Here is a 13871-nt window from a genome sequence, read left to right as displayed (position 1 = left end):
GATGAATAGGTTGTAAAAATGTTCTCCCATTCTGTAGGTTGTCAGTTCCCTCTGATGATAGTTTATTTCGCTGTGCAGAAGCAGTTTAGTTTAATTAGATCCCATTTGTCAATTTTTGCTTTTGTTGCAATTGCTTTTGCCATTTTTGTCATAAAATCTTTACCCATCCCTAAGTCCTGAATGGTATTGCCTAGATTTTTCTTCTAGGGTTTTTATAGTTTTGGGTTTTATATTTAAGTTTTTAACCCATTTGAGTTGATTTTTGTATAAGGTATAAGTAAGGGGTCTAGGTTCAATTTTCTGCATATGTCTAGCATGTTGTCCCAAAACCATTTATTAAATAGGGAATTCTTTCCTCATTGCTTGTTTTTGTTAAGTTTGTCAAAGATCAGATGGTTGTACATGTGCAGTCTTATTTCTACGTTCTCTACTCTGTTCCATTGGTCTATGTGCTTGTTTTTGTACCAGTACTATGCTGTTTTGGTTACTGTAGCCTTGTAGTATAGTTTGAAGTCATGCACCATGATGCCTCCAGCTTTGTTATTTTGGCTTAGAATTGTTCTGGCTATATGAGCTCTTTTTTGTTTCCATATAAATTTTAAAATAGTTTTTTTCTAATTCTGTGAAGAATGTCAGTGGTAGTTTGATGGAAATAGCATTGAATCCATAAATTTCTTTGTGCAGCATGGCCATTTTCATGATATTGATTCTTCCTATCCATGAGCATGGAATGTTTTTCCATTTGTTTGTATTCTCTCTGATTTCCTTAAGCAGTGCTTTGTATTTCTCCTTGAAGAGTTCCTTCACTTCCCCTGTTAGGTGTATTTCTAGGTATTTTATTCTATGTAGCAACTGGGAAGGGTGTTCATTTGTGATTTAGCTGTCTGCCTATCTGTTGTTGGTGTATAGGAATGCTTGTGATTTTTGCACATTGATTTTGTATTCTGAGGCTTTGCTGAAGTTGCTTGTCAGCTTAAGAAGCTTTTGGTATGAGACGATAGGGTTTTCTAGATATAGGATCATGTCGCCTGCAAAATAGAGACAGTTTGACATCCTCTCTTTCTATTTGAATATGCTTTACTTATTTCTCTTGCCTGATTGCCTTGGCCAGTACTTCCAATACTATATTGAAAAGGAATGGTGAGAAAGGGCATCCTTCTCTTGTGCTGATTTTCAAGGGGAATACTTCCATTTTTTGCCCGTTTAGTAAGATATTGGCTGTCATTATTATTTTGAGACACATTCCTTTAATTCCTAGGTTATTGAGAATTTTTAACATGAAGGGATGTTGATTTTTATTGAAGGCCTTTTCTGCATCTATTGAGATAATCATGTGGTTTTTGTCTTTAGTTCTGTTTATATGATGAATTACATGTTTCATTTGCGTATATTGAACCAGTCTAGCATCCTGAGGATGGAGCTGAATTGATTGTGGTGGATAAGCTTTTTGATGTACTGCTGGATTTGGTTTACCAGTACTTTATTGAGCATTTTTGCATCAATGTTCATTGGGGTTATTGGCCTGAAGTTTTCTTATTTTGTTGTAGCTCTGCCAGGTTTTTGTATCAAAATGATGCTGGCCTCATCAAATGAATTAGGGAGTAGTCCCTACTTTTCAATTGTTTGGAATAGTTTAAGAAGAAATGGAACTAGCTCCTCTTTGCAACTCTGGTAGAATTCAGCTGTAAATCCATCTGGCCCTGATAGGCTATTTATTATTGCCTCAATTTCAGAACTCATTATTTGTCTATTCAGGGATTCATCTTCTTCCTGGTTCAGTTTTGGGAGGGTTTATGTGTCTAGGAATTTACCCCTTCTAGGTTTTGTAGTTTATTTTCATAGAGATGTTTATAGTATTCTCTGATGGTTGCTTTTATTTCTGTGGGGTCAGTGGTAATATCCCCTTTATCAGTTTTTAATCACGCCTATTTGATTCTTCTCTTTTTCTTTATTAATCTTGCTAGTGGTCTATCTATTTTATTAATTTTTTCAAAAAACCAGCTCTATCATGTCTCTATCTCCTTCAGTTCTGCTCTGATCTTGGTTATTTCTTGTCTTCTGCTGGCTTGGGGGTTTGTTTGTTCTTGGTTCTCTAGTTATTTTAGTTGTGATGTTAAGGTATCTCTTTTTGATGTGGGTATTTAGTGCTACAAATTTCCCTCTTAACACTGCTTTAGCTGTGTCCCAGAGATTCTGGTATGTTGTCTCTTTGTTCTCATTAGTTTTAGAGAACTTCTTGATTTCTTCCTAAATTGCATCATTCACCTTGGAGTCTTTTAGAAGCAGGCTGTTCAATTTCCATGTAGTTGTGTGGGTTTGAGTTTCTTTATCTTGAGTTCTAATTTAATTGCTCTGTGGTCTGAGAGACTGTTCATTATGATTTCAGTTCTTTTGCATTTGCTGAAGAATGTTTCCTTCCAGTATGTGATCAATTTTAGATTAATTGCCATGTGGTGTCAAGAAGAATGTATATTCTGTTGGTTTTTGGTGAAGAGTTCTGTAGATGTCTATCATGTCCACTTGATCCAGCACTAAGTTCAAGTCCTGAATATCTTTGTTAATTTTCTGTCTCAATTATCTGTCTTATATTGACAGTGGGCTCTTGAAGTCTCCCACTATTATTGTGTGGGAGTCTAAGTCTCTTTGCAGGCCTCTAAGAACTTGTTTTATGAATCTGGGTGCTCCTGTATTGCATGTATATATATTTAGGATAGTTAGCTCTTCTTATTGAATTAAACCCTTTATCATTATGCAATGCCCTTGTCTTTTTTTGATCTTTGTTGGATTAAAGTCTGTTTTGTCAGAAACTAGGATTGTTACTCCTGTTTTCCATTTGCTTGGTAAATTTTCCTCCATCTCTTTATTTTGAGCCTATGTGTGTCTTTGCATGTGAGATGGGTCTTGGCTCTATTCAGCTTGCCATTCTGTGTCTTTTGATTGTGGCATTTAGCTCTTTTACATTTAAGGATAATATTGGTATATGTGAATTTGGTCCTGTCATCATGATGATCGTTCATTATTTTGCAGACTTGTTAATTAGTTGCTTCATAGTATCACTGGTCTGTGTATTTCAGTGTGTTTTTGTAGTGGCTGGTAATGGTTTTTCCTTTCCATATTCAGCGCTTCCATCAGGAGCGGTTGGGTAGTGATGAATTCAGCATTTGCTTGCCCAAAAAGGACTTTATTTCTCCTTTGCTTATGAAGCTTACTTTGTTTGGATATGAAATTCTAGGTTGGAAATTCTTTTCTTTAAGAATGTTGAATATCGGCCCCCCGATCTCTTCTGGCTTGTAGGGTTTCCACTGAGAGTTCTGTTGTTAGTTTGATGGCCTTCCCTTTGTGGGTGCCCTGGTCTTTCTCTCTGACTGCCCTTTGCATTTTTTCCTTCATTTTGACCTTGGAAAATCTGATGATTATGTGCCTTGGGGTTGTTCTTCTTGAGTATCTTACTGGGGTTCTCTGGATTTCCTGAATCAGAATTCTAGCATATCTTACTAGGTTGGGGAAGTTCTCAACGATATCCTGAAGTATGGTTTCCAATTTGATTCCATTGTCCCTGTCTCTTTCAGGTACCCCAGTCAGTCATAGGTTTGGTCTTTTTACACAATCCCATCATTCTTGAATGTTTTTTCATTCCTTTTCATTCCTATTTTTCTAATTTTGTCTACCTGTCTTATTTCAGCAAGATAATCTTCAAGCTCTGAGATTCTCTCCTCTGCTTGGTCTATTTGGCTATTGATACTTGCAGTTGCATTGTGAAGTTCTTGTGTTGTGTTTTTCACCTCCATCAGGTCATTTGTGTTCCTCTCTAAACTGGTTATTCTGCTTAGCAGGTCCTGTAATGTTTTATCACGGTTCTTAGCTTCTCTGTATTAGGTTAGAACAGACTCCTTTAGTTCAACAAAGTTTGTTATTACCCACTTTTTGAAGCCTACTTCTGTCAATTCATCCATCTCAGCCTCAGCCCAGTTCTGTTCCCTTGCTGGAGAAGTGTTGTGATCACTTGAAAGAGAAGAGGCACTCTGGTGTTTGACTTTTCAGCATTTTCGTGTTGATTTTATTCTCATCTTTGTGGGTTTATTTACCTCTGATTGTTGAGGCTGCTTACCTTTGAGGTTTTTGTAGGGTCTTTTTGTTGATGTTGCTGTTGTTGCTTTCTGTTTGCTTGATTTTCTTTTAACAGTCAGACCCATCTTCTGCAGGGCTGCTGTGGTTTGCTGGGGTTCCACTCCAGACCCTATTCACCTGGGTGTCTCCCGCACCTGGAGGTATCATCAGTGGAGGCTGCAGAACAGCAAAGATGGTTACCTGCTGCTTCTTCTGGGAGCTCTGTCCCAGAGGGGCACCTACCTGATGCTGGCCAGAACTCCCCTCTGTGAAGTGTCTGGCAACTCCTGTTGGGAGGTCTCACCCAGTCAGGAGGCACGGGATCAGGGACCCACTTAAAGAAGAATTCTGGCTGCTCCTTGGCTGAGCAGGTGTGCTGCACTGGAGGGAATCCCACTCATCTGGACTGTCCAGATTCCTCAGAACCAGCAGGTGGGAAAGACTAAGTCCACTGAACCAAAGACCGTGGCCACCCCTCTCCCCAGGGGCTCCATCCTGAGGGATCAGAGTTCTGCCCATAAACTCCTGACTGGAGTTGCTGAAATTCCCACAGGGAGGCCGTGCCCAGTGACGAGGGATTGATCTGAGTCTCACCTAAGGAAACAGTCTGGCCAGGATCTGTCATAGCCACGGTGCTGCACTGTGGGGAGTTCCTCCTGGTCCACACTGCCCAGTTTCCCCGACACTGACAGGGGAAACTGGCTGACTGGAGCAGCAGTGATGGCAGCTGCCCCTCCGCACAGGAACTCGGTCATCTTAGGCCACCTCCAGCGTGCTGCGACTGGCTGCAACATGAGTGGCTGCCAAGAGTCTGCACAGATCTGTGCTGGGGACCAAAGGCCCTGGTGACATGACCTCATGAGGAAATCTGATCCATGGGTTGCACAGATCCTTGGAAAAAGTGTGATTTCCCTGGAGGGGTAGCACAATCACTCACTGCCTCCCTTGGCTTGGGGTAGGAGTTCCCCTTACCCCGTGTGGCTCCTGGGTGGGCTGTCCCTCTGCCCTGCTTTACCTCGCTCTCTGTGGGTCTCACCAACTGCCTAGCCAGTTCCAATGAGACAATCTGGATACCTCAGCTGAAGGTGCAGGGTTAACTTGCCATATTTGTTCTTTTCAGTGAGAGCTGCAGACCAGAGCCACTTCTCGTCAGCCATCTTGGCCCCTCCCTCCCGATAGTTCTGTTAATAAGCCTCGTTTGTAAACACCCCTCTTAAACTTTACTACGCTTTTGACAATACAAGTGAAACAAGCAAACAAAATTGCTACTTAATTTTGTAAAGTAAAAGTAATAATGAAAAAAGTTAATCCTTGCAACGTTCTTTTTTTATTTAATAAAATGAACTTTTAATTTTGGAATAGTTTCAAATTTAGAGAGAAATCTTGAAGTGCACAGATAATTCCTATGACTAACACCTAAATCCTGCTCTTATTAATATTTTCCATTGATATGGTACATTTGTCACAATTAATGGGCCAAGATTGACAAATTATTAACTAAACTCCATATCTCATTCAGATTTTTTTTTTTTGGTGTTATAGGTAGAATAATTGTTCTTATATTAGTCTTCTTAGATTTCTAAAATTACCACAGGTTAGGTGGACTGAGTGGCTTAATCAACAGGTGTTCATTTTCTCACAGTTCTGGAATTTCGAAGTCCATGATGGCAGTGTCCACAGATTCAGTATTTGGTGAGCTCTCTTCTGGGTTTAAAGATAGCCACCTCCTCGCCGGGTCCTCACATGGCCTTTCCTAGGTGCATGCATGTTGGGAAAGAGACAGCAAAAGTGAGATCTTTGATATCTCTCCTTATATGGCACTAATCTTATCAGATCAGGTACCACCCCTATTACCTCATGTAACTTTAAGTACTTCCTCAGAGGCTTCATCTTCCAACCATGCAGGGTAAGGCTTTGACATGTGAAAATTGGAGGGCACAATTATTCAGTTCTGAATTCTCTAGTGAGCCCAACATAATCACAAAGTCTCTTAAATGTGGAAAAGGAAGGCAGATAAAGGGATTAGAATGATGCAATGTGAGAATTCAACTTACGGCTTCTGGCTTGGAAGATAGAAGGAGGGTCACAAACCATGAGGAGTTGGCAATCTCTAAAACCTAGAAAGGACAATAAAAAAGATTATTCCCTAGAGTCTCTAGAAAAGAATGCAGCTTTGCCAAAATCATAATTTTAGTTCAATTCGATTAATTTTGGACTTATGGATTACAGAATTATAAGAAAATAAATTAATGCATTCTTAAGACACTAAATTAATGGTTATTTCTTACAGCAGCCATGGGAATAATATACTTAATTTTTAACCTACAGGCCTTTTTCTCTTCCAGGATACATTATATTTAGTTGTCATGTCTCCCAACTTTTCTTCCATTTTTCTTTTTGTTCACAAAAGTCAGAACTTCTTTCCATTTTCTCTCAAAGACTTTCTTACTAATACTTATCTATCTGTCTAATCCCATCTTGGTGCCTGATTTACGGAAGACATGAGCTAATACAGCTATCCACCCTACTTTAAAACATCCTTCCTCTCTCCCCACAGATAGTCGATAGCTAAGGACTAACTTATGGCAGGCTCTCTTGTTTTAAGTGGTTATATTTATGTTCCAGATTCCAACTGAGAACACATGCTTACTTACAAACTTATCCTTGTAAGGAAGGAACATCTTTCCTTACAAATAAAGGATGCTCTGTCATGCATCCTTTATTTTCATTCTTCTGAGAGTACTCCCTCAATAAATCATAGGTACCTGAAACCCTGTCTTCAAGATCGCACAGCTAGTAAATCTTACCTAACTCAAGGCCCAGCCATGTTTTAGTGAGTAAAATAACATCTTTGCTCTCAAGGATCTCAGAGTGTACCGCAGAAGAAAATATAAACAGATCATTTTAAGATATAAATTTTAAATCCTGATAAACCTGAACATACTTGTTTGGTTTCTAGTGTACTTCTTGGTGAGTGCTGCTGAAGGACAGTGGAGCTGTTTCAGGGAGACACATTTCAAAAGAGAAAAGAGTACACTGCAAAGAGTGTCAAATAAAAGAAAAAGAGAACATTTAGGCAGAGATAGAAGTTTTTGTAATTGTTAAGTAGAGTTTAAAAGCCCATGCAAACATCCAGAAAAAAATAAGAAGATGGTAACAAATATTCTTGACCTGAAACATTGACTAGGCCAATTCTAGTGAGAGAACGTTTGCTATCTGGTGTATGAGAAGAAAATGACTTTGAGAGATACATTTATATTTGCTCAACGCACTACACTTTTCATACTTTTTAGATATTTTAGCAATGTACTTAATAAATTTACCCATTGATAAATGGCTTGTGTATGAGAAGAAAATGACATTGAGAGATACATTATATTTGCTCAATGCACTATACTTTTCATACTTATTTTAACACTTTACTTAATAAATTTAGCCATTGATACTTGTTAGATGCAAGTTTGATTTTATTTGGCCAGAAGTTTTCATTATAAGACTTTCCAGATATTGGATACGTTCAAGTTACCCAAAAATGGCTCAAGTGCTGACCACTGAGTCACAGTGACTGTCAAGAGCCCCCCTCCCATTGTCTTTAGTTAAAAAAAAATTACTTTTATAGTATATGTTTAGCTTACTAATCATATTTTAGAAATATTTTTCAATGGTCGATAACTCTGTCTTTTGAAGATTTATTCTAAATACATATCCAATGCTATTAGTCAATGAAAATGATCATTGGAGCTTAATATCTATAATTCAATTTTTGTCATGCGAACATCAAACTGAATTTAAAATAAAGGCAAAAGTAAACATTTGGTCATAAATCAATTCTTATGATGACATAAAACTTCATATTTATCTTAATGTTAGCATTCTAGAATCTGATCACAAGCTAATAATGAATAATGGCAAAGTATTGGTGAAGAATAGCTACTTTTTTTTACATGGAATACAAAATTTGCTTATTAATTCATTTGAGTTAGTCGTGTATATAGATGCTGGAATTTTAAGTGTTAACAGTTTCAATACAGCTAATGTTACTTGAGCACATACTCTAGATAGAATTATGGGTGAAATAATGACAGGACAGAGTTTCTATAATTCAAGGCATAAATAATATTGAAAAGAAAGGCATAAAAATTTTTAGGGAAGATTATGAAGTGTTACAATAGAGCAAAAGAAAAACTGTGTTATTGATAACAGGAAAGATATAAATTAATTCCAGTGTAAAAGGGTAAAGCATCCTAGCCTATTCCCTAGAATAATACACAAAGTCCCTTTTTTTTGTCTTTGGGTAATGTTATTCTTTTTTTCTAAATTTATTTATACTCCCTCTTTAATATCCTGTAACTTAAATCCTGATACACACACACATCTGCACACGCATGCATGCACACACAACACATGCATGCATGCACACACACATGCACCCTCCATTTTGAGAGAGCTCAATGTTGATCTTTGCTGTTGGCACATATAAAGTTAACTCTTACGAACACCTTTTATGTCAGATGATAAGGAGAAGAGTGAGAATAAACAAAATATTTGATAGAAACATATCAATATGAAAGTTTTAAGAAGTCATAATCCTCATTTCTGCAGCTGGTCACATGTTTGTAGCTATTTTTATAACTACTTTTTTCCCACTACCCATTCCATATTTCCATTGGCTTCAGCAAGCATCTGAGCTTGTTGTAATTCTTTACCTGGTCAGGTAATTTGAACTTTTATTTCCAAATGTTCTGGGTCAATAGTAGACCTGCCTGACTTGTTTAGATGTGTTTAGTGTTATTTAGTTTTCCATTACTTTTATTACAGGTCATGGGATAGATAAGAGACATGTTACAAGATGTTCTACATTCCAACTTACTCTTCCTTACTTCCATTGATTGTGTAGTATAAACTTAATTTCAATCTGATAGGATCAATGATCCCAGATCTCTGGCTAGCCTGTTTTTGTTTGTTTGTTTGTTTTTGTTTTTGTTTTTTTTTTGAGGCAGAGTTTCACTTTTGTTGCCCAGGCTGGAGTGCAGTGGCGCAATCTCAGCTCACCACAGCTTCTGCCTCCTGGGTTCAAGCGATTCTTCTGCCTCAGCCTCCCGAGTAGCTGGGATTACAGTTGTGCACCACCAGGCCCGGCTACCGTTAGCCTGTTGACTCAGTGGCATAAGAAGCTTAAAATGCTTGGGTAGCAGTCTCAGCTTTCACCAGAAAGCAAAATTACCGATCACTGGGGGAAATAAGAATAGGTACCATTCAATTTTTATCCCTTAATTCCCTGACTTGTGAGTACTTTCTATGGAAAAACACTAAAAGCTGACTTACAGCGTATACCACATCCTAGAGGGCGGGATTGCAACTTTGAAAGATAGTATCTGTCCCCTATGTCTTGCCATACCATGAAGCCAGTGCCTCATGATGATGAGAGACATGGTAAAGACCGTGAATTCTGTGAGTATAGCCTATTGCTACATTTCCTTTGCTGTGAAATTAGTTTATTGTTCTTGATCAGCACTAATGCTGTGTGGAATACCATGCTAGTGGAGAAAAAAATTTATAATTTCTAAGATCCTGATTTTAGCAGAAATACTGCAATCCAGGAGGCAGATTTTGTCCAGATTAAAGGTATTTTCCTGTAAGAATAAAGCACTGTCCCTTCGGGATGAAAACAGTCCAATGTACTCAACTTGCCACCAGGTAATTGGCTGATCCACCTTGGGAGTGGTGCCATTTTGGGAGCTCAGTGCTAATCTTGCTGTAGGCATATTGGGCACTCAGCAGAGACTATGCACAGACCTGCTCGCGTAGTGGAAGTTCATGATTGTTGGGCCCATGCTTAATTTTTATTTCTGTTGCCATGGCCATGGCCAATTTGTTCATCAGCCCATTGAACAATAGCAGGACTGGCTTGAAAAGAAGTTGACTGACACCCATAGATTGTGCCATTTCATCTACTTTATAATGAAAATCCTCCTCTGCTGAGGCCACTCTTTGGTAAAGATTCCCATGGGACACAAATATCTTCCCCTTCTGTTTCCCTTCAAAGAGATTTACCCACTGACCTCTTTTCTAGTACTCCTTCTTATCAATTTCACAATTATATTTCTTCCAAGCCTTGATCAGCCAGCTAAACTAGTTTATCACAGCTCATGAACTGATGAGACCTGCACCTCTGGTCATCTGTCCTTCCAGGAAAAAGGATCAGCTAGGTGCACTGCTAGAAGTTTTTCCATTGTGAAGATTTCCTTTATCATTATCTTTCAGAGCTGTCCCAGAGTGGGGTTGCAGGGCTGTCACCATCCACTTTTGAGGGGTGCCTGTGTGTCAGTATGTCATGCAGGATCACCTGTAAACCAAGACTGTGTTTTCTGTTCTCCTTTCAATTGGTTATTGGAAACTTCCCACAAGCCTATAAATGCAAGTAGAGGGAGAAGGCAAAATGCCATGGGTAAAGACCATGGATGTCTGAGCTACTTTCTTGTTCAGCTTGCTTGTGTCTTTAGGTCCCGCTCAAGCCTGATCCCCTTTATACCATTTCCATTTGATGAAAATGTTACTGTTTAATTTCCAACTTTTGTTTCTTGGGCAACATAACACTCAGTTCATGATGAATATCTCAGGTTGCATGGTAACTGAGAAAGGTTATAGTTGAAGGCACAAAGTCCTTGTAAAAGGAAAAAAAAAAAAAAAAAAAAGAAAAGCATGTGATCCAGAATTTAAGTGAAGGGCTTAGCCCTCAGTTGGGGCAAGGTACATTTTTCCTTAGTAACCAGAAAGAATTCTGAGAGTGTAGCTTCGTATTATGCAATTTTGATTGTGGAAAGATGAGGAAGTTTTAGTTTGTCAGCTTCCAATTTTGCCAAGAAGTTCAAGGCTGTGTCAAAACTTTTTTTTTTTTCTTTCAAAAGTTATAAACTCAGATAACACCTTTACCAAAAAACTGTAATTGACCCCTTGGTCTGGCTAAGGTAAAGATTTCATTGATTGTAAAGTAGCCTATTTTCACTTCTATTATGGCTTGGACCATATTATAATGTAATATTTTGACTATCTGTCCATATGTATACAATATCCATTGAGGGTGTGTCAATGTTTTTATGTTTCCAGCACTTTCCATAATGTAGCGTAGTTGCCCATGTTTATTGGATAAGTAAATAAATAGGAAATGTAAAGCAAGCATTATACTGGGGATTAACAATTGTGCCGCACTAAGTTCACATTTATAGGCACCAAAAACGTATCTCAGGATAATCGAAACTGGCCCATATAATCAGAAAATTACTTTATGTGTTTTGAGAAATCATAAAGACTTGTGAAAAGATCAGACATCAGTAAAAATTGTCATTCTATTTAACATATTTTGCAATAATAGTGTCCAAGTCATAGTAAATAAAATACATGTATATGTGTGTGTATATATACATTATATATATATATCTGTGTGTATATATATGTGTGTGTGTATAGATAGATAGATAGATAGATAGATAGATAGATAGATAGATAGATAGATATGTTTAAATAAGTGGAAAATATAATGATCTGGATGTCCAAATCTAATCAGGTTTCTTTTTAATTGGCCATTTTAAAGTGTACAATTCAGTAGCATTTAGGCCAGTCACAATGTTGCACAACCATCACCTCTATCTAGTTTCAAATATTTTCATTACCCACAAGGAAACTATTAGCAGCCACTCCTCCGTCTTTCTCTTCCTAGCCTCTGGCAACTATGGCATTCCCTAGTCTGGATATTTCATATAAATAAAATCATACAACACGTAGACTTCTGTGTCTGACTTTTTCATTTAGCATAATATTTTCAACATTCATCCAGTTTGTAGCATGAGTCAGTATTTCATTCCTCTTGATGGTTAAAAAATATTCTATTGTGTGTATATATCATATTCAGCAGATTTGGCCATCTGTTGATAGTCTTTTTGGCTATTGTGAATAATTCTTCTACACACCTACTGTCTTTTATGCAAACACTACCTTCTGATTCAGTTTAAGTCCAACATCTAGGATTTCTGGTACACCTTGAGCCCTAGCCATACGGTGGGTTCACTCTTAATCTTCTGATTGATTGGTCTGTTGAAGCCAGAAGGGGAAAGGCTGGGAGAGTCAGAGAGCAAAGGGAACGGATCTTGAGCCTGATATGCTCCAGCCACTGTGCTTATCTCTGCATACTTTACATGGTTTAATCTCCATCCAGAGGGAAGTATGGATTGAAAGTGATGCTTTTATTGCCAGCTTGAAGCACCTCTTTTCCATTATTTTTATCCCTTCCTCCTCTCCTTGGGGCAAGTTTACGATAGCTGCTGTATGTCCTTGGGCTGTGTTCTCTAAACCCCACTGTTCTCATCTGTAAAATAGGCATTATAATTCCTGTTGTACAGGTTTGTTGTGAGAAACCTATGAATGCTTGCTTTTTTCCTTGTAAGAATTTGGAACAGCTAAGTTGGAGACTAGCTTGAAGGGGCATCCATATGAAAGATTATTTCTGTCGAGTCCTTCTTGATGAAGGAGTTCATCAAGCAGTGCCTTTAGGGGCCTGCTTAGGAAGGAATGAAGCTGAGGTTTTTCTTATTACCATGTCTAGCTGTCACTGTTAGAAAGTTGTCCCCGACAACTTCCCTGTTCTGCAGGTAACTTTGGTGCTCAGTGTATAAATCTATGGAAACTGGTCTCTTCCCATCTCACCCCAGGCACAACTAGGCTTTGAGGTAATCTTAAAACGGTTAACTTCCCATTAACTCTATTCTTTAAAATAGTATTTATGAAGTAACCACTGTGCCAAGTGTTTTGCAGGTGTTGCTTACAAGTTTTTTTTTGTTTGTTTTACTTTTATTTTTTATCTGTGGTTAGTGAAAGAGTTTAGGAGCTTGGCAGACCTGGACTTTTATATCCTGGCTATACCTATCAGTGACTGGTTCTGTGACTCTGGATGACAAATCATTGGTCTTTCGGTTTCTTCATCTGTAAAAATGAGGGTTAATGTAAAAATTAGTTAGCTTTCTTTCTTGTGTCAACTAGTATGTTTTTTGGGTTGTAAATAATAGGCAATTTGAAATAATCATAGTAATGTATTAAAGGGTGTTTTATCTTCCCAGGCAAGAGGTCTGGAGGTAGAAGGCTCTAGAGTTGGTTAATTCAGTAGCTTAAAGATCCAGATGTTTTTCTGTCTTTCCTCTCAGCCATCTTTAGCAAGTACATGTTTTCTCTCCTCCGTGTCACAGAGTGGCTGCAGCAGATCTAGGCATCATGGGCAGACTCCATGAAGTCCAGCAAAGTAGAGTCATATTTTTCTGGTGCATCTTTTTATTATTATTATTAGTAGTAGTAGTAGTAAGGTAGCTCTTCCTCAGGAACTCCCTGGCTGACTCGTAGTTCCTCCTGCCCTATGTCTTCATCAGGGTTCTTTAAGTTCATTGAGTTCTGAGGCAAGTGCATACACATTATTCACAGAAAGGTGAGGATAAGGGGGAAAAGGTGGACAACAAGGCCAGGAAAGATGTGAAGCCGTGTGCTGGAGTGTGTTTTTGCAATGGCCACTGATTTATGATAAGCGTCAAAAAGACATAGGTTAGATTGTTTACATGGCACATAGGGCTTTTCAAAAGATTGCAGGGAGAAACCCTATTTGCATTTGTCAAGGAGTATTTTTCTTTGCTTGCTGAATTATTTGGAAGGTAGATAGAAGAAAGGAGCACACTTGATCATATCTTTTGAAACGAATTTTTAAATCTTCCCTAAATCCTAGTACA

This window comes from Pan troglodytes, chromosome 9 (assembly GCF_028858775.2).
Source record: "Pan troglodytes isolate AG18354 chromosome 9, NHGRI_mPanTro3-v2.0_pri, whole genome shotgun sequence".
Classification (NCBI taxonomy): Eukaryota; Metazoa; Chordata; class Mammalia; order Primates; family Hominidae; genus Pan; species Pan troglodytes.
The sequence above is the reverse complement of the archived record's forward strand: the minus strand, read 5'-3'. Positions refer to the sequence as shown.